The following is an 18288-nucleotide window of genomic DNA, read 5'->3' as shown; positions in this document are numbered from 1 at the left end:
GCCCCCTGCCTGCTCCGAGGTCCTGTACCAGCTTGCAGAACCACCCCTGGGAGGCCCCAGCACCGCCCCACGGGAGCTCCTCTGAGCTCCCGGGAGCAGCACACACCACCAGCTCTCAGGAGCATGCTGCTCTCTGCAGTTGCTGCTCACCTCACCACCTGCCTCCCAGCGTCCAGATCACTGCTCCCGTGCCAGCTTCCCTCTGCCTACCACGCCTGGATCCTGGCGGATGCTCAGAAGGAACCATCTTCCAGCAGATTCTAACTCTATCAGTTCCCACACCTTTCCATAATCTGCCCCTCTGAGCCTCCAGCGGGCTCACCTTCTCCGCCAGCCTGGGTCCAGCTCACCCATCTTCTCTCCACCTCTCCCGAGCCTGATGCTCCACACTCACTCACTTTAATGCCTGTAAAACTCAGTTTAGCAAAAACTCCTTCCCTGGGGCAGAGCAGTGCAGTGAGTTCCACGGGGGGCACAAAAAGGAACATGGCGATTCTTACCATCCAGGAGCATCAGACTCATTATGAAGCCAGGCCTGAAAACAAACCAGAATCTGCCCTACAATCGTGGCAATAATGGACGCCCCGTGTAACTGAAGCCCCGAGGGCCTCGCTTCACTGATGGGAAGAACCGAAGCTAATCCGCAGAGGATTCCCTCAGCCTCCAAAGCTGAGGCCGGTCCTGCGCTCGGACACAGGAGAGCAGGCTGAGGCCAGGCCGGGGTGTGGGACAGCACGGGAAAAGGCACAGAGGCCTGACCCAGTGGGACTCGTCCAGGCAGCCCCAAGCTGCACAGCCAAACAGCACCTGGGGGCTGGAGTGAGTGGAAGGGGCTGGCTGTGGGGGCCACGGAAGAGCGCTGAGCAGAGCAGCCTGAGATGGTGGAGGCTCAAGGTGCTGTCTAAGCTGTAAGGTGCTGTGCACACGGGGCTTAGTGCGCTGGACACAGAAATGGGGAAATTACTGGGTCCATAGAGGCTCCTGGCACAATCTCTTGAGTTAACATGTTGCCTTCCTAGGGAACAGGACACCATCAGATCCAGCTCCTGGCACCTCCCTAGCTGTCACCCCAATAGCTGGTCATCACCCAGCTTGTGGAGTTTCCCCCTACTTCTCTCCATCTCCACCTCCACGGTCTGAGCCATCTCTGCCTTTGAGCTTTGGGACTGCAGTGACCTCTGAACTGGCCTCCTCTCTGCCACTCTGCCTCCCTCCCACCAACCCATTGCCATCGGGACAAACACTGAGCCCTTACTTCCTGAGGTCTCTGAAGCTGCCCCCTCCACCACTCCTCGCTCTCCCTGGCTGACTTTCCTTCTGTCCCCTGAGTGCCCTGCACTGTCTCCTCAATTTGATAAAGGGCCTCTACAAAAATAATTACACCATCATAATTAATGGTGAAAGAATGAATTCTATCCACCTGACATCAGGAACAAGGGGAGGATGCCCACCTTCCCACGGCTGGTCAACGTGGGATGGAAGTCTAGCCACTGAAACAGGACATGAAAAGGAAACAAGGGGCACAGAGATCGGAAAGGAAGAAATGAAACTGACTTATTTGTGGGTAACATGGGGGTGTACGTACAAAATCCCAAGGAGTCTACTAACAAAAAAAAACGCTGCTGGAACTAATACACGTGTTCGGCCAGATCATAGGATACAAGGACAACAAACGAAAATCAATTGCATTTCTAAATAACTGCAATGAATATGTGGAAACCAAGGTTGAAAATACAATACCGTTTACACTTGCTCAAAAAAATGAAGTAGGTGCAAATCTAACAAAACATGGACAGGAAGTGTATGCTGACAGCCACACAACGCTGGTGAAAGAAAGCAAAAAAGATCTAAAGACATGGAGAGACATACCATGTTCATGGATTGGAAGACTCAACGTAGTCAAGACATCAATTTTTCCAAAACGGATATGCAGGTTTAACACAATTCCTGTCAAAATCACAGGAAGATTTTTTGGTAGATAAAGACAAAAGATTTTTCTAGAATTTATATGGAAAGTCAAATAAACTGGAATAACTAAATCAATTTTGAAGGAGGATAAACCGGGAGGAATCCGTTAACTGATTTCAAGACTTGCTGTGTAGCTGGAGCCATCAGGACGGTGTGGCGTTGGCAGGGGGAGGGACACACAGAGAAAGGGAACAGAACAGAGAACCCAGAAACAGACCCTCACAATATGCCCAACTGGTTTTTTAACAAAGGCACAAAAGGACAGGCAGGTGGGGTGGTTCCCTGACTCGGGAATGAACCCGGGACACAGTAGTGGGACTGCAGAACCCTAACCCCTAGACCACAGGGCTGGCTGTCCTTGTCACACCGCACATGTAACCCTGTAAGATGCGACCACTGGAGGAAGCTGAGTGAAGGCAACACAGGACCTTCTGCACTATCTTTGCAATCTTCTGTGAATCTACAATGATTTCAAAATAGAAACGCTAATTGTAGAGAAATATGGAAAGACACCGTGCAAGCCACCTTACATTCGGTTCACCTGTGTGACCGTCCTGCTTCTCCTCTGCCCAACAAAAGAGGTTCTGGAGCCTGAATTTTGGGGGCTCCTAGGGTGTTCGACTTTGCAGTCTGCCAGGAGTGGAGGGCAGGACCCTGAGCCTGGAGCCCTAAGCAGGGGCTCGCCTGTTATTGATCTGGATCTGGCTGTCCGTCTCTGGCCGGGCAGTGGCATGAAGACGATGTGAAGATCAGGTGGGATAACGAGTGTTAGAGATTTTGCACAACGTAAGATCCTTAACCATTACAGGTGGGGTTTCTGTGGCCTGGGCCCTTCTCTGATAGGCTATGAGCTGCTGGAGGTGGGGGCTGTGTCATGCTCCCCTGGGGTCCCCAGGGAAATTTGAAGACAAGTGCCTGGGACGTAAGACAGCAGGGGACAGGGAGGAGGGAAGTGAGGAATGTCACCTTGCTTTCCACCAGCTGGAGGGGTCCCTGCAGTGAGGAGGTGAGGCGCCCGCGCCTCCATTCCCTGGGGCCCCAGGAATGCCAGAGTGATGGGTTGGGGGGTGTGTGACAGCCACTGCCTTTCAGATCCGGGCAGCGTGAGCGGGACATCTGGAGGCCTCCTGCTGGGAGGTTTCATAATTAGAAGCAAAATTTTAAAAAATTCGGTCCAGTGATGGCTTCAAACAGGGCTGATTTTAAATCAGTTGGTGCCAGGGCTTGTTAAACGGGGATGCTGGTTAGAAAGAAAGGTGTGTGTGTGAGTGTATATGTGTGATCGGTGAGTGTGTGTGCATGCGTGTGTGCACACACGTGTCAGCATCGGCATGCTTTAATTTTCCTCGGGCGATTCTGGCATTTCCCTGGAGCCAAGTGTCTCCGAGAAAACCTTCTGCCATGTGGGGTTGACTTGCGGCCTGAGACGCGTTGTGCTCTTCCCAGCGGCCCTGAAGCTGAATCCTGGTGGGCGCTCCCTGTCCCCTGGCAAAACGGTGGAGGAGCTGGCCGCGAAGGGGAGGGCTGGCGCCAGGAGGGATGATGGTGGCTACAGTGGGATCCGCTCCTGCACCCTCCAGCAGAGGCCCCGGGCAGAGGGGCTGCGTTAACCCCTCAGTCAAAGGCTGCAGGGCTGGGCAGGGCGGAGAGCGCCATCCAGGGAGGTCCCAGTTCTGGGGTCACTCGGGGAACAAGCGCTCCTCTGGAAGGCTCACCCTCAGGAGACTGGCTCTGAGCTGTGCTGCCTGGGGGTGGGGACCAGGCCCCCAGCACAGAGCGGGAAGCAGAGAAGGCCCTCAGTTTCCTCCTCTGTGACAGGGACAAAGCAAAGCCAACTCTGCAGGGCCGTGACTGCAATTGGAACCCTCTGCACACGACCCCGAGACTTGAACCTGGTCCCTTGCCGGCCTCCACCAACCACCTCACCTGATGGCTCCGCCAACAGCAGAGCTTGGAGACAGCCCGTGACGCCGGCAGCCTTCTGGGAAGCAGGCTCCAGGGGTGAAGCAAATTGCCAGGCCCCAGTGCAGCTCCAGAACTTGCAGGAAATGAGTTAAGCAGAGGTGGCCTTGCCAGGCTGAGGGACCACAGATCCCCCTGGTGGAGGGACCTGTGAGTCTCTGCAGGGTTGGGAAGATAAACTTGACCCGCCCTGAGTCCTCGCCTGCCCTCCCGCAGCAGGGGCCCCGCAGGCCCTGTGCTGAGCCCTGGGATTGCGTGCCTTCTGCAGCAATGTCAGCGCTGGAACTGCAAGCGGGCAGGCAAGGGACCTGAGGAGAGTCTGCTGGGCACCCTGCTGGGACCCATCCATTGTCCCAGTGTGAGTTCTTAATCATTTTGCAAGCCATTAGCTGGCATCCTCATTAGCGCGGGCGCCTTGTAGAAGTTTCAGGGAGCAGGCAGCTGTGGCGGGCAAAACTCAAATTGGGTGATTTTTAATTACAGACGAGCCTGCCGGAGACAGACGCCTTGTCAGTTCCGCCGCCTGGTTGTCCGTTTTTCACCACTTCTTGCAAATGAAAAGCAAAAGGCTTGTTACTCACCCTTGCACCCATCCCCAGAGACAGAAAAGGGCAAGGAAGACCATCCTGGCGGGGACGGCGTCGAAGGAACATTGGCACAGCCAGGCCAGCGGTGGGACCATGGGGGGCAACCGGGCACGGATCCCTGGGTACAGGGAGAGAGGGCATCGTGGAGAGAGGGTCACCAGAGCCCCGAAGGGGGGCGTTCTGTCGCTCAGCTGTGCGCACACAGGTGCATGTGCGTGTGTGTGTGTGTGCAGCCTGTGCACGCTGCACTCCCTGACACCAGGCCCTGGTAACGTGTGTGGGTGGGGAACATCACAAAACCACACAAAGAAACAGGGCGTTATCCTCCCACAGCCAGGAAGCAGGGAAATACGTGTTCTGTTAGCTGGACACTCACTAGGCACGTTTACGTGTCAAAGATCGTCAGACGTTCTGCAGCTCAAACTCCTGCTCAGCTTCGTTCTAGCACCATTTCTCCAGAATCGTTATTAAATTCTCCTCTAACATCGACAGAAACAGGTACCTCACTAGGCTTGAGTACTGGGGAATGCAGCCTAGGAGCTCTGATTTATTATAAACCTGCTGTGTGCCTGGCGCTGTAGGCCCAACACTTTATCTAACGGAGTCTCCATCTTGTTGAGATGGACACTGAAGGTCAAGAAAGCTGCTGTGCAAGGTCACTCTGCTAACGGGCGGTGGACGGGACTGCTCCCCAGGGAGCTCAGACGAGCAGCTCTGCACCCCACCACACCTCCTCCGTCGTCGTAAACAGCAGGGGCCCGTGAGACGCAGCCGCCTCCGTTTCCTCTCTTGTTTCCATCCAGGTGAGACGAGGACAGAGCTCTCCCTACGCCAACCACAGGGAGCAGAGTCTGAAGGGCAGGTGGCCGGGGATCCACACCAGGGGTGGAGGACGCAAACCTTCCTTCCCAGTCCTGCGTCCCAGTGGATCTGCCTACAGCCTCCTTTCCTGTCTCCCACACCGTGGGCCAATATTCCCCAAGGTCTGACTCCAGTCCCAACCAGCCAATGAGCTGTCCAACATGGCAGCCACCAGCCGGATGTGAGGTTTAAATGAAATTTAATTAAAATTAGATGCAATTAAAGATTCAGTTCCTCGTTTGCACTAGACACATTACAAGTGCTTAGCAGCCAGTAGTGGCCAGTGGCTCCCACGTTGGACAGCGCCGGCAAAGAACATCGCCGTCACCCAGAAAGGTCTGTCGGACAGTGCTGTTCTGCTCCAGGGCCAAGTAGTCATTATTTTGGGCTTTGCAGGCCCTACAGACTGTCACAGCCGCCCAGCTCCACGTCGCAGAGAACAGCAATCCTAGACCAGAGACCAACAGGTGGGCATGGCCAGGCGCAAGGGCGGTTTGCTTACAAAACAGGCAGCAGACTGGCTTTGGTCCCTGGGCTGTGGGCCAGTCCCTCTCTAGACCGGAGTCACTCACAAGTATCGGAAAGTGGAAAATGGAAATGGGTGAAACACACAGATTCTAGGTTAACTTTTGCTTTCCTAGAATATTCAAATGATTAAGACTCTGAAAGTGTGTCTCCCACACACTCTTTCTTGTAATTTTGAGGTTGTTCTCCAGCCAAACAAAGGAGCCACCAAGACAGGAGACCTGGGAAACTGGGCGGGGGTCATGCCAGGCAGGCACGTCCTAGGACAGCAGCCCCTCCGTGGACGGTGCAGAGCTGGCAGCGCACACGGGAGCAGGAGGTCGGAGGCCCCGGAAGGCAGGTCTCTGGGGAACAGTAAGTGGGAGGCTCCATAGAACCTCTTCATGGATGAAGATTTTGAAAAAAAATAAGGAAGACGTGCTAAAGGTAACAACACAGAAAAAGACAAATTGAAATTCTAGGGAGAACAAAAAAAGCTCTCCGCGAATGGAGCTCCGGTCGGCGCCCCGTGTGGGGTTCTGTGGCTGGTATTTAAACAGCCGAAATGGTGGGTTTATTGATCTTCCGATTTGAGAGTCAATCCAGAGACGATGCAAAGAAGACAATCATAGTTCCCTGAGTCTGCGTCAACAGCATCACCTCGACCCATGAATGGAGCTGGGGGAAGGTGCTCTGAAGAGGAGGAAGCTGTGAGCTTCCCACTTCCCTGCAGCGCGGAGTCTGTCGACGCTTCCGTGTTTGGTGGGAGAAGACAGTGAGCACAAGCAGACCGTGTAAAGTTCCAGGAATTAAACACCAATCACTCGGCTGGCGAACGAGGTGACAGGGCGACCTAAATTCTCCTCTCTTTGCCGCCGGAGGTCAGCTGATGAAACATCAAACTGGAAACAGAAGTTATAAATAGTGGTAGAAGAATTTCATTTGAAAATTAAATGCAATTACTAGAAGACTCAGCTGAAAGGGTTGAGAGAGGTCGGCTCAAGGTGGGGAAGGGGCACAGGGCGGCGCGTGGAGGGCAGCCACTTCTATTAGAGCGAATCTCCTCTATTGTTATCTGTTTTACAAAGGAGTTATTGCATTGATTGAATTTGAGCTACTTGATAAGATGGAACGAGGTTTCTCCGGCGGGCAGGAGGTGGTGGGGAGGTTGAAAGGCGCGGTCTGCGCAGCGCACGACACGTGGCGGCTGCTTTGGTGTGGGGTTAGGATGACCCCGTGACCTCGCTTGTCTGGGGGTCTCTCTCAGCTCAAGCCTGTTTTCCTGGCATATTGTCAACTGCTCCCGTTTTCTCTCAGAACTGTACCGTTTGGGACAATGAAATATACGGCTGTCCTATAAAATACACGTTTGCACAGCCGGGCGGGTGGCAGACCCCGAGAGCGGCCCAGGATTGGGAGGAAACAAGTTCAGCCGGGTTTTCTACAGGCTGAGTTTGAGACGGCCCAGCAGTAACAGGTGGAGAAATCAAGTCACTGCCACTCACATTTATTAAACCCTTACTGTATGCCACATACTCTTCTATGTGATGTACATGCATTATCCTATTTAATTCTCACAGCCACCCTATAGCGACTTGCTCTTAATTTACAGATGAATATGTTGAGGCACAGAGAGGTTAAGTAACTTCACTCAAGGTCACACAGCTAATGAGAGGTGAGATTCCAAACTGAGTCAGGGAATTCGGTTCCATGGTCCATCCTCGGCAGCTCCTCTGTGCTGTATATTCTGTCACACTACCACCATCCCCAGATCTGTCTTGGCCCCTGTCCACCGGTTGTGTGCCCCAGGAGGCTGCTCCAGGAACAGCATCAGCCAGATGCCTCAGCCCTCCGGCTTTGAGATGTGCTTGGCCAATGGGACATTGGAAAGTGGGGCGAGAGGGAGACTGGGACATCAGCTCTCCCCCTCCCCTCCCTGCTTGCCATGGGTGGGTCATGCCCTCTCCCAAAGGACCTGCCAGCCAAGTGAGGCCTTCCATCAGAAGGAGAGGAAGAGAAACATGGGCCGAGGCTGGACAGGAATCAAGGTCAAAGGCTAGGTGGCAGCGGCATGCTCCAGGGGCAGCAAGCCTGGAGGCCTGGAGGGCAGGCCTCGGGCAGGAAGCACTGGAGTGTCTGTCTTCTATGGCCCAGTCAATGCCAAGAGCCTGTGTGGCTGGGCAGGGCCCAGAGGCAGCAGGGCGGGACCCCAAACATGGCTCCGAAACGCCAGGGCCATCCTGCCCTCGGAGAACTCACCGCTGTGCCCAGCAGCTCTCTGCAGGGTGGGCGCTCCACGGCATCCTACCCTCCCCTGTCCTCCAGCAAAAAGCCTTGTTTCCAGCTCCCCAGAGGGCCAAGGGCACATGCACAGGCCCAGCACCTTCAGATGCCGAGTCCCCACTGCAGGTGCGGGCGGGAGCATCTCCAGGGGCGGTGGCTGACGGCCTGCCCCAAAGAGCATCACACTTTCTAGAAGCCCTGAAAGCATGGTGGCCATGTGACATGTGACACATTATCCCCTTAGGTGTGACACGTGAGCCCAAGAAGAACTAGATGGAAGTCCCTGGCCTGCCAGAGAGGCAGACAGGAAACCGATGCTCCCAGCACGGAAGCACCTGCCCAGCGTTGTGCTCCAGCCTCCGCTGGCCCTGGAACAGCTCAGCGGGCACAGAGCAGCAGGCAGGGTGGTGCACGACCTGCAGGCTCAGAGCCGGTCATCCGACCTCTCAGCGACGGGGTTGGAATTCCTCCCTCTTGGGGTTGTTAAAATCCTTAAATAAGTTACTGCGTGTAAGAGCTCTGTGGAATGTCTGGTACACAGCAGGGGCTTAATAAATGACGCTGCTCACGTTCTTCCGACAGGTGCTCACGCGCTGTGAGCTGTGAGGAGGCCCCAGGCGTGAGAGAGGGATGTGATCGCCAGCCGCACCCCTGACTCTGGGGCGGCTCCGGGCCACTTACTCACTCAAGCAGTGACTGTGCATGAAGCACTGTGATAGCCCAAGGATTGAGCTCCGCTGACGGAGGAGAGGACCCAGCGCCCGCTCTCAGGAGGACGAGGACACAGGCATTGTCACCCTGAATTAAGAGCTATCCTTGGGGGATATACGTGTATTTTGAGGTGGCCCAAGATGGTAAGGGTCTGTAAAGAGGGATAAAATCTGAAAAACAAAGGAGAAGACAAAGCTGCAGCTTGAGAAAGCGGGTCATCAAGGACCCCTGAGGCCGAGAACTGCCCGTGATTCCAACCGGTGGCACCGGGTGGGCGGGAGCGGGGTGGACAAGCCGGGCAGTTTTCCGTTCGCTGCACCTGGGGAACCTCGGCACGGAGACAGCCCACATCCCAGGCACCCCGAGGTGTCCGAGAGTCGTGGTCCTGCAGGTGCCGTGACCAGAGCTGCCCTTGGAAAACGGATTTGCGAGGTTGGACAGGAGGAAACCCAGGAGGCTGTCCCCTTCCTGCTGAGCACATCCGGAGGGCACAGCGAGGAGGGGGTGGGCATTGAGGATGGGGAGTCAGCCTGTGATGGAGATGAAGGCAGACGGGGGCTGAGAATGAAGAAAGCATCCGGGGACCTCCTCCCGTGCTCTCCCAGGGGACCGAGGGGCCACTGTTGAAGCGGGAGCATAACTGGAGGGGCAGGTTGGACGGTGATATTGGGAGTGGACAGGTTTGGTCTGCGGCATGTCGAGATTTCCAGGAAGTCTGGACAATTCGGATCCAGGTAATTCATATCAGACGGAGTTGTGGGCTCAGACGGAGTTGTGGGCTGAGACGGAGCTGTGGCAGCCCCCAGCCCATGGGTGGGGGTGATGCCGTGGAGACGGGTGGCAGGATCCTGGGGAGTGACAGCTCGGAAGGGCCAGCAGGGGAGGAGCTCACAGGGAGGTCCGTCAGAGGAGGAGCTGCCAGAGGGTGGGAGGGAAGCCAGGAGAACCGTGTCCCCAGAGAGAGCTCAAAGGAGCCGGGGCTGCCAAGAGGTGGGGGCATGGACGAGTCTCCTGGCCTCAGCAAGAAGTCATCCAGGTCTGACCAAGGAGGTTCCTGGGATTGTGCAAGAAGAACCAGCATTACGGTGAGTTCAGGGGCGAGTGGTCCATGAGGAGACCATGCGAACAGGGGCAGCGCTGTCAGGAAGCTCAGCCGGGAAGGCACTGGCCCACAGGGGTGAGAGGCAGGGAGCACGTGTTCTTATCTTCTTAAGGCGGAAAGCAAGAGATTTTAGATACAGCAGAAAAGAAGTGGATTCCTCCATGTGCGAGGCTGAGTCTGTAAGACAGAAAATGACAGCGTGATGCACAAGGAAAAGCAGCACAGTAACCTTTATTTCCAGTAAAGCGGCAAACTTGGCAACTAGTTTGAACATTTAAAAATATATACAGAAAAAAAGAAAGTCTTCTTAAAAGCATCTGCGATCAGGTAGGCTCATAGGAGTCCGCAGCCCAGACACCAAACAAGGGCAGGAACCCAGAGAGAGGAGCGAGGGCCGCAGGCAGCCCAGCCTGGTGGCATTTGCCTGTCCGCGTGACCTTGTGCTGCGGTTCTCAAGGTCTCGGGACAGAGAACAGGGCTCAGGTCCACCCCGTGGGAGGGGGCCTGGCAGGGGCTGCCCCCAGTACACACTCAGGGTCAAGGTGAGCGGACACGAGCCTGTGCCCTTTCTCTAGCATGTTGTAATGAGAGCCAACTGACTCAGGCCCTGGTACAGAAAAGAAATAATCTGAACCACAAGCCAGCCCTTAAGTGGGTTTAGAGCCTGAATTCATGCTACCCGGGTGGTCTCAAAAGGAAATAACTTAATCGAGCACTGATAGGGTCCCCAGGATCCTGACAAAAGCAAATTGAAACCCACTCTGGAGGGGCCCATCGCCACCGTGAACCAAATATATGTCCACTCTGGAGGGGCCCATCGCCACCGTGAAGCAAATATATATCTATAAGACAAAAATAAGAAAATATTTAGAACTTGGTGAAAATGAAAATTCCTACAAGGAAAAACTTGTGGCAGCAAACTAAAACAATACTTAGGAGAAAAATTATGGCCTCAAAGGCCCGTATGAGGCTAAAACAGAGGCTGAAAATTAATGACTTGAGCATCCATCTTTAGAAGTTAGAAAAAAACACACAAAATAACTCCAATATAAAAGAATTGGGGTTATTTTAAATCAATAATAAAGATAAGAAGGTAAATTAATGAAACAGGAAAGAAACAGATGAGAGACCATCAACAAAGTCAAAAGCTGGTCTTTTGAAAAATGCCAATGCAGACTGTAAATCTTTGGTGAGATGGTCATGAAGGAGAGAGGGCACAAGGCAGCCACAGCAGGAGTGGAGAGGCCCAGTGGCAGGTGCTGCCTGCAGTAAACAGACAGCGAGAGACCTTGCCTTCCAGCCAGGGTAGAGCAACAGGGCTGTCTCATCTGAAAAAACAGCTTAGAGAGTGGACAACAAAAAGCATGGCTTCTAAGAGACTGGACATTGGATGGGGACAGTAATCTCCGAGACTTGGGGGAAATGGAGCGAGCCCTCGGATGCCTCCAGCTCCCCGCCTGGGGCAATTCTCAGGCCATAGGGCAGGGAAGAGCCCTGTAGAACCCAGAAGACTCTCTGGGTTGAGGATTGGAGCTGAGAGGGGGGACTAAAGTGGCTGGAGTTCACAGCAGTGTACCAGGGATGGGAAAGCAACACGCAGAGCGAGGCTGTGATGTGCAGAGGGTCCCTGTGCACCCTCAGTGGTCAGTGTGTGCGGGACAGGAAACCGCCCAGGGCTGGGAAACAACCCCAGGAAGGATCAGAGACAGCAGCAGCAAGTGCACGCAGGACTGGGGCTGCTGCTCCCACCAGCCTGCCTGGCAAACCCCACGATTCACACACACGGGGGGCAATTCTCACACTGGCCTTGTCTCAGGCGTGGGGAGAATTAGTTCTAGATTGCAGGCTGCTCTGGTTCTGCCTTAGAAACATCTTAAAAGGAAGACCTGAAACTGTCTCCACATAACCTAATGAGTCCCAGAACAAACCTGAGGATATCTACAGAAATACAAACCCATGCAGCACCCAGCAAGGGGAAATTCACAGGGTAGGAAACTTGACCAGAATTATAAGGCACGCGGAGAAGCAGGAAAGCAGGACTGACAGCAGGAGAAAATCAATCAGTTGGCTGACCCAGAACTCACACAGATGTTAGACCTGGCAGATAAGGACATTAAACAACTATTATAAGTGTATCCAATATGTTCCAAAAACTGGAGGGAGCATCGAGCACATTAACAGAGACATGGAAGACCCAAAAAAATCCAAATCACAATTCTAGAGGTGAAAACAATAAGGTCTGAGATGAAAAATACACTGCATGGGATGAGCAGGAGATAAGACATTGCAGAAGCAAAGTTTCATGCACTGGAAGACAAGGCAAAAGAAATTATGCAATGGAACGCACCAATTTTTTTAAAAGACTAAAAATTTCACAAAGCCTCAGTGAGCTGCGGGACGAGAGGAAGCAGCCCAACACAGGTGCAACTGGAGCCCCGGAAGGGGAGCAGAGGTGTGTGGGGATAGGAAAACTCTGAAAAAATAATGCCTGGAAATTTTGCAGATCTGAGGAAAACTATGAAACCCACAGAACCTAGAAATTCCCTGCATTTCAACAACAAGATGCATGAAGAAAACTATACCAAGTCATGTTATAACCAAATTGCTGAAAACCAGCCATAAAGAGAAAATGTTAAAAGTGTTCAGAGAAAAAGGACATAGTACAAACAGAACAGTGAAGATAAGTGTGACAGTGGACTTCTTGGAAACAATGCAAGCAAGAAGGCAGTGGAGTAATATTTTTTTTTTTTGGTGAGGAAGACTGGTCCAGAGCTATCACCTGTTGCCAGTCTTCCTCAGTTTTATGTGGGACGCCACCACAGCATGGCTTGATGAGCTGTGCTATGTCCGTTCCCGGGATCCGAACCTGCGAACCCCGGGCCACCAAAGCAGAGTGCACAAACTTAACCACTATGCCACTAGGCCAGCCCTAATGCAACATGTTTAAAATGCTGAGAGCCAGCCCTGAAGGCCTAGCAGTTAAAGTTTGGCACGCTCTGCTTCAGTGGCCTGGGTTCAGTTCCTGGTCCCAGAACCACACCGCTCGTCTGTCAGTAGCCATGCTGAGACAGCGGCTCACAAAGCAGAACTAGAAGGACCTACAACTAGAATATACAACTATGTACTGGGGCTTTGGGGAGGAAAGAAAAAAAGAAAGAGAGAGAGGGAGATTGGCAACACATTAGCTCAGGGTCAATCTTTCCCAGCGGAAAAAAAAGAGAAATCAAAATAAAATTTCATACCTCGTGAAAATATTGTTCAAAAGTGAAGGCAAGACTTCTGGTTTCTGCTCTGAGTTGTAAAAGCTTGGAAGTCGTCACTCCCATCCTCACAACAAGAAAAAAGCTGAACAAACTGAAAATAATGACTTTTCCTAGATTCATCAGAGAAATGAGGGCAAACCACCACCCCAAAAACTGAGTCACTGAGTCAGGTGAATACTACATTCATGATTAAACTCCATAGCAAACTAGCAGACTAGTTGAGGAAAACAAAGCCTACGGCAAATACATTCAACGGTTAAATGTAGAAAGTAATTCCTTTTGAGGTCAAGAGAAAGAAAATAATACATGATATCACTCTTCTATTTAACGTTATACTGGAGGCTGAGTCCAGTGCGGTAGGCAAGAAAGGAAAATAAAAGGTGTAAGGATGAGGAAAGAGACGGAGAATAGGGCAGGTTTGTGTACATGGAAAGTCCAAAAGGATCTACAGATAAACTATTGGAATTAATATAATTTCCTGACAAGGTTGCTAGATACAAATCAAATATCAAAAATGATTGTATTCTGGGGCCGGCCCAGTGGCATAGCAGTTAAGTTCTTGTGCTCTGCTTCAGTGGCCCAGGGTTCGCCAGTTCAGATCGTGGGCATGGACCTAGGCACTGCTGATCAAGCCATTCTGTGGCAGGTGCCCCACATATAAAATAGAGGAAGATGGGCACAGATGTTAGCTCAGGGCCAATCTTCCTCAAAACAGACAAGCAAAATAAAGATTGTATTTTTATATACCAGCAATACAACAAAAGATGTGCAAGAAGTTCTTGGATAAAATTCAGTGAAATGCCTATATTTTGGAGAAAATCAGATAATTTTATTGAATCATTAAAGAAGATCGAAACAAATAAATAACATTCTATTTTCACGGATTGGAAAATTGAGTAGGGAAAATGCCAATTATCCAAAACTGATTTATCGATTCAAGGCGATAGTACAAATCCTAATAATTTTTTGGCATGAAACATGATAAACTAACTCTAAAATGCATACGCAAATGCAAAGGGCTGGAAATTACCAACACTCTCGAAAGTTGTCAACATCGGTGGACCTGTCCTTCCAGTTAACAAGACCTTTATTTGCAAGATTAGGACGAGTGATTATCATGCAGGTACAGACAGTTATGCCAGCAGAACAGATGGAGCCCAGAAACAGACCCACACATTTGTAGACAGCTCTGTATATCAAATCGTTATTGAAGATCAGAGGGCAAAGACTGAGCTTTTCAAGAAATCATGCCAGGGAAAATTGGGTTTCCAAGCAGAAAACAAAGGAAATTGAATGCCTATCTCATATCGTCTGCAAAAAAAAAATAATTCCACACAGATTTTAGACTTAGGAAACGCAAAGCTATTATGCTACCGGAAAATACTAAGAGAAAGATTTTTAAAATAAGACACAGGAAGTATGAACCCAAAGGAACAGATTTATTAATTTGTTTGCATAAAACTAAAGAACTCTTATTTATTGACTCAAATCATTAAGTATAAAAGAATAAACCACAAACTCAGAAAAGAGATTTCCATCATATTTAATCAACAAAGTATCGATTCCAAACATAAAAAGAACTTCCCACAAACCAAAAAAATGAGCAAAAGACTTTGAGACATCTCACAAAAAATTCCCAAATATCTTATAAATATGGAAATATGCCCAACTTGATTAGTAATCAGGAAAATGCAAATTATAATCACAATAAGATGCCGCTAGGCATCGGGTAGATTGGCAAAAATAAAAAGTCAGACAACATCAAATGACCTCAAGGATGAGGAGTCAGGGAGCTTCCCGCCATCTTGAAGAACAACCCGGCCTTCGGGAGAACCCTGGACACGCCCACACCTCACGGTCTGGCGAGCGCACTCGTGGGTCTGTAAGCTCAGAACACCGGACACAGGCACAGAATGCCCACCGCAGCATTGTCTGTGAGAGCCCCAAAGCCAAAAATCCCACATGCCCATCAAAAGAAAGCGAGTCAACACAACGTGGTAAACTCCCATGGAGGATGCTCTGAGTCTGTGGGCTACAGCCACACACATCCGCGGGTTCATCTCACGAGCGTGGTGTTGAGTGAAAAAAGCAAACGCCGAGAGAACACGTGTTGTATGGGTCTGTTTATGTCGACTTCAAAGCAGGCAGGATCAAGCGGCACGTTGTTAGGATGCATGCATAGAGGGGAAAACGAAAGAAAGGGCAAAGGAAAATGATTGTACACCCCGGGTATCAGTTCCCCGGGGGGCTAGGGGAGGACGGCTGAAGGTGGGACAGAGAGCTCCCAGGCGCCGGCAGGCTCTGTTTCCTACACTCCACGGGGTTCCATGGGCGCTTGCTTTATCGCGACGACCTGAGTGTAAGCCGCTGACTCGTACGCGGCCTGTGCACGCATTTAGTGATTATATCAATTAATAAAGAGCATCCTCTTGAAGATTCCAGAAGAGAAGACTTTTGGAAAAGGATTACCACTTAAACCAGAAAACCCATGTCCTCAGTTGGATGAGAAACGCCACAGCATCCTCAGAATCAGGGGCCAGAAAACCACAAGAAGAAAATGAGCCGAGATGAAAAGACAGTCACGTTGACAAGGGGAAACAAGCCAAGGTCACAGGAAAACCAAAAATGCAATCACAGCTTTAACTCTGCCCGGGGACAGGGAGGGGAAGATAGGACACGGCAGAAAATCAAATCAGTGACAACCTTGGGATGCTTCCGCACAATTTAAAGAAAAATTATCCACATCTGAATCTCACGTGAGAAAGGTTTTCGCCAGAGAGGACAGAGAATAGACACTCAAACTTTAAAAGTGCGGACACGTTTCTGAGGAAGAAACCGGATCACTTAGGACAGGAGCAATTATCAAAAACATAATTGAAGACAGCTTTCCTACACAGAGAAAGAACAGAGCAGAAAGGTCAAAGGGACTCATCTTTTCCCAACAAAATCTGAGAAAGTGCCACAGGCCTGGCAGTTATTGTGCTATTTATTTTATTTCAAGAATGAATATGTCATCTTTCAGCATTCTGTCAGAAAAAAAATTATACTATGGAGGAACAAAAACAAGGTGGGCCATCCAGTTTCTCCTGTGCGATAATAAATGCAAGAAGACATTTGGAGCCGGGTGTGCAGGTGTTGGAAGGAAATCTATTTTTCGGTTTAAGAAAGGTTTCCAGGGGACGTGAATGGGGGATAACAGTCTGCAGAGAGACGTTTCCCCGCAGACAGAGCGTGCCAGAAATCTCCAAAGCTGGCGCCTGGAGAGGGCGAGGCTGTGGGAGACGCAGGGCTGCGGGCGTGTCCCTGAGCTCCAGGGACCTGGGAGGAGAGAAGAAAGCCGAGGTCAGCACCGAGTGGACCGCAGCGTTTGAGGCGAGGGAGCAGAATGAGCCTGTGGGTCAGCGAGGAGGGCGGGGCTTGGGGGGACCCCAGAAGTCAGATGGACATCAACTACAAGCACCAGCAGCTCCACCCCAGTGGTCACAGCGGCGCGAGGCGACATTGAGGCAGGACTGTGGCTGTAGGAGGGAACAGCGCGTGCTGAGACCCTGGGCGGGTGGCGGGCGCCTGTGAGGGGCCCTGATGGGGGAAGCTGGGCGTGTGGTGCCCGAGGGGCCAGCTCAAGGGGGTGAGGTCAGAGGAAGCCAGAGACTGACTGTACAGGGCCTGGCGGCCAGAGCAAGGACAAGGGGCCAATTTGGCAACAACCAGCGTGCCCCGGAGGGACGAGAGAGCCTGAGTCCCTGGGCAGAGGGCCCGCCCAGGAGACGGGAGAGGATGCAGGCTGAGAGGGGGCGTCTGCAGAACTCGCTGATGGCTGTTGAGACGGAGAGAGGAGAGGGAGGACCAGACCACTGGGCCCTGGCTGGGCACCAGACAGGGAGTGCAGTGCCTTTAACAGAGCAAGGACTCGGGGCCCCGCTGGCACGTGGGTGGGAGCCTTGAGGTTGGTCTTGGGCTGATGAGTTGGGGGCACACTGTGCGTCCAAGGGGAGGCATCCAGTAGGCAGTCGGGTATCGGAGGAGGGGATGCCAACAGAGGAGACCTGAGCAGCCGCCCCTCAGCCAGGACTGTGGGTCCCCTGTGAGGGCAAGAAGCCCTTCTCTCCTCCGCCCCCATGTCAGAGGAGCCCCCAACACCAGAATCCCAGGTGACACCGCAGAGCACAAGAGGGAGGGCTGGTCCCGTTCCCCAAACCGAGCGCACCTGAGAGCTGTTTAAATGGCCAGGTTGCACAAATGTCATCCAGAAGTGACCGAGTGTGTGTTTCATCCCAGCCACAGAGGCATGGGGCCTGTGGGGGAGACCAGACCAGCTTTAGGGACGTGAAGGAGCCACCTTGTGCTCCCCACCTGAGTAACGGGGCGCGTCGTTCTGCGGCCCCAGCCCAGGGGCGAAGCCTGGCAGACCTGCACCTGGCTGGAGCTGCGTCTCCCTCCGAGGTCACGGGCTGTGCGTCCCCTCTGACTGCCGGGGTCCGCAGACCAGAACTGCCTCTAGCAGGCTTGGGTTTCCTTCCCCCGGATCCCCCTCGGGCCACGGGGCCGTCTCTCCCCACAGCCACCAGACCCCGTGGCTCCCACCGCCTCCCTGAGTCTCCCACGAGCCCTCGAGGCCCCCACAGCCCCCTGGCTCCCCTCAGCCCCCCTCGGCTGGTGCGCCTTCAGCTGATTTACCCGGTTCCCTCCTCAGATTGGTGGAGCGGACGTCACAGAAGGCCTGGCGCAGGCAGGAAACGGCTCTGCTCTCGGACCACCCCGCTGGCGCTCAGTTCCCCACCAATTACTGTGCCCACTTCGCTGGGTTTTTCTGCCCTCTGTAGTCCACACTCCCAACCTTTCCTGGGGACCAGAGGTCACAGCTGAACCAATTAATTTGAACCAGTCCATTCCACACTTAATAACTCCCCGCACTGAGCTGCTCCCGGTGTCGGCAGCCTGTCTTCACTGGAGCCTGATGGATTGGCGATGTTTGATTTGATTTTGTTTTATTTTTTGCCTGCCCTCTGCAGGGGTCGAGGCGGGGAGGGGAGCCCGGTCTCCCCTG

Source organism: Equus quagga, chromosome 16, assembly GCF_021613505.1.
Source record: "Equus quagga isolate Etosha38 chromosome 16, UCLA_HA_Equagga_1.0, whole genome shotgun sequence".
NCBI lineage: Eukaryota > Metazoa > Chordata > Mammalia > Perissodactyla > Equidae > Equus > Equus quagga.
The sequence above is the reverse complement of the archived record's forward strand: the minus strand, read 5'-3'. Positions refer to the sequence as shown.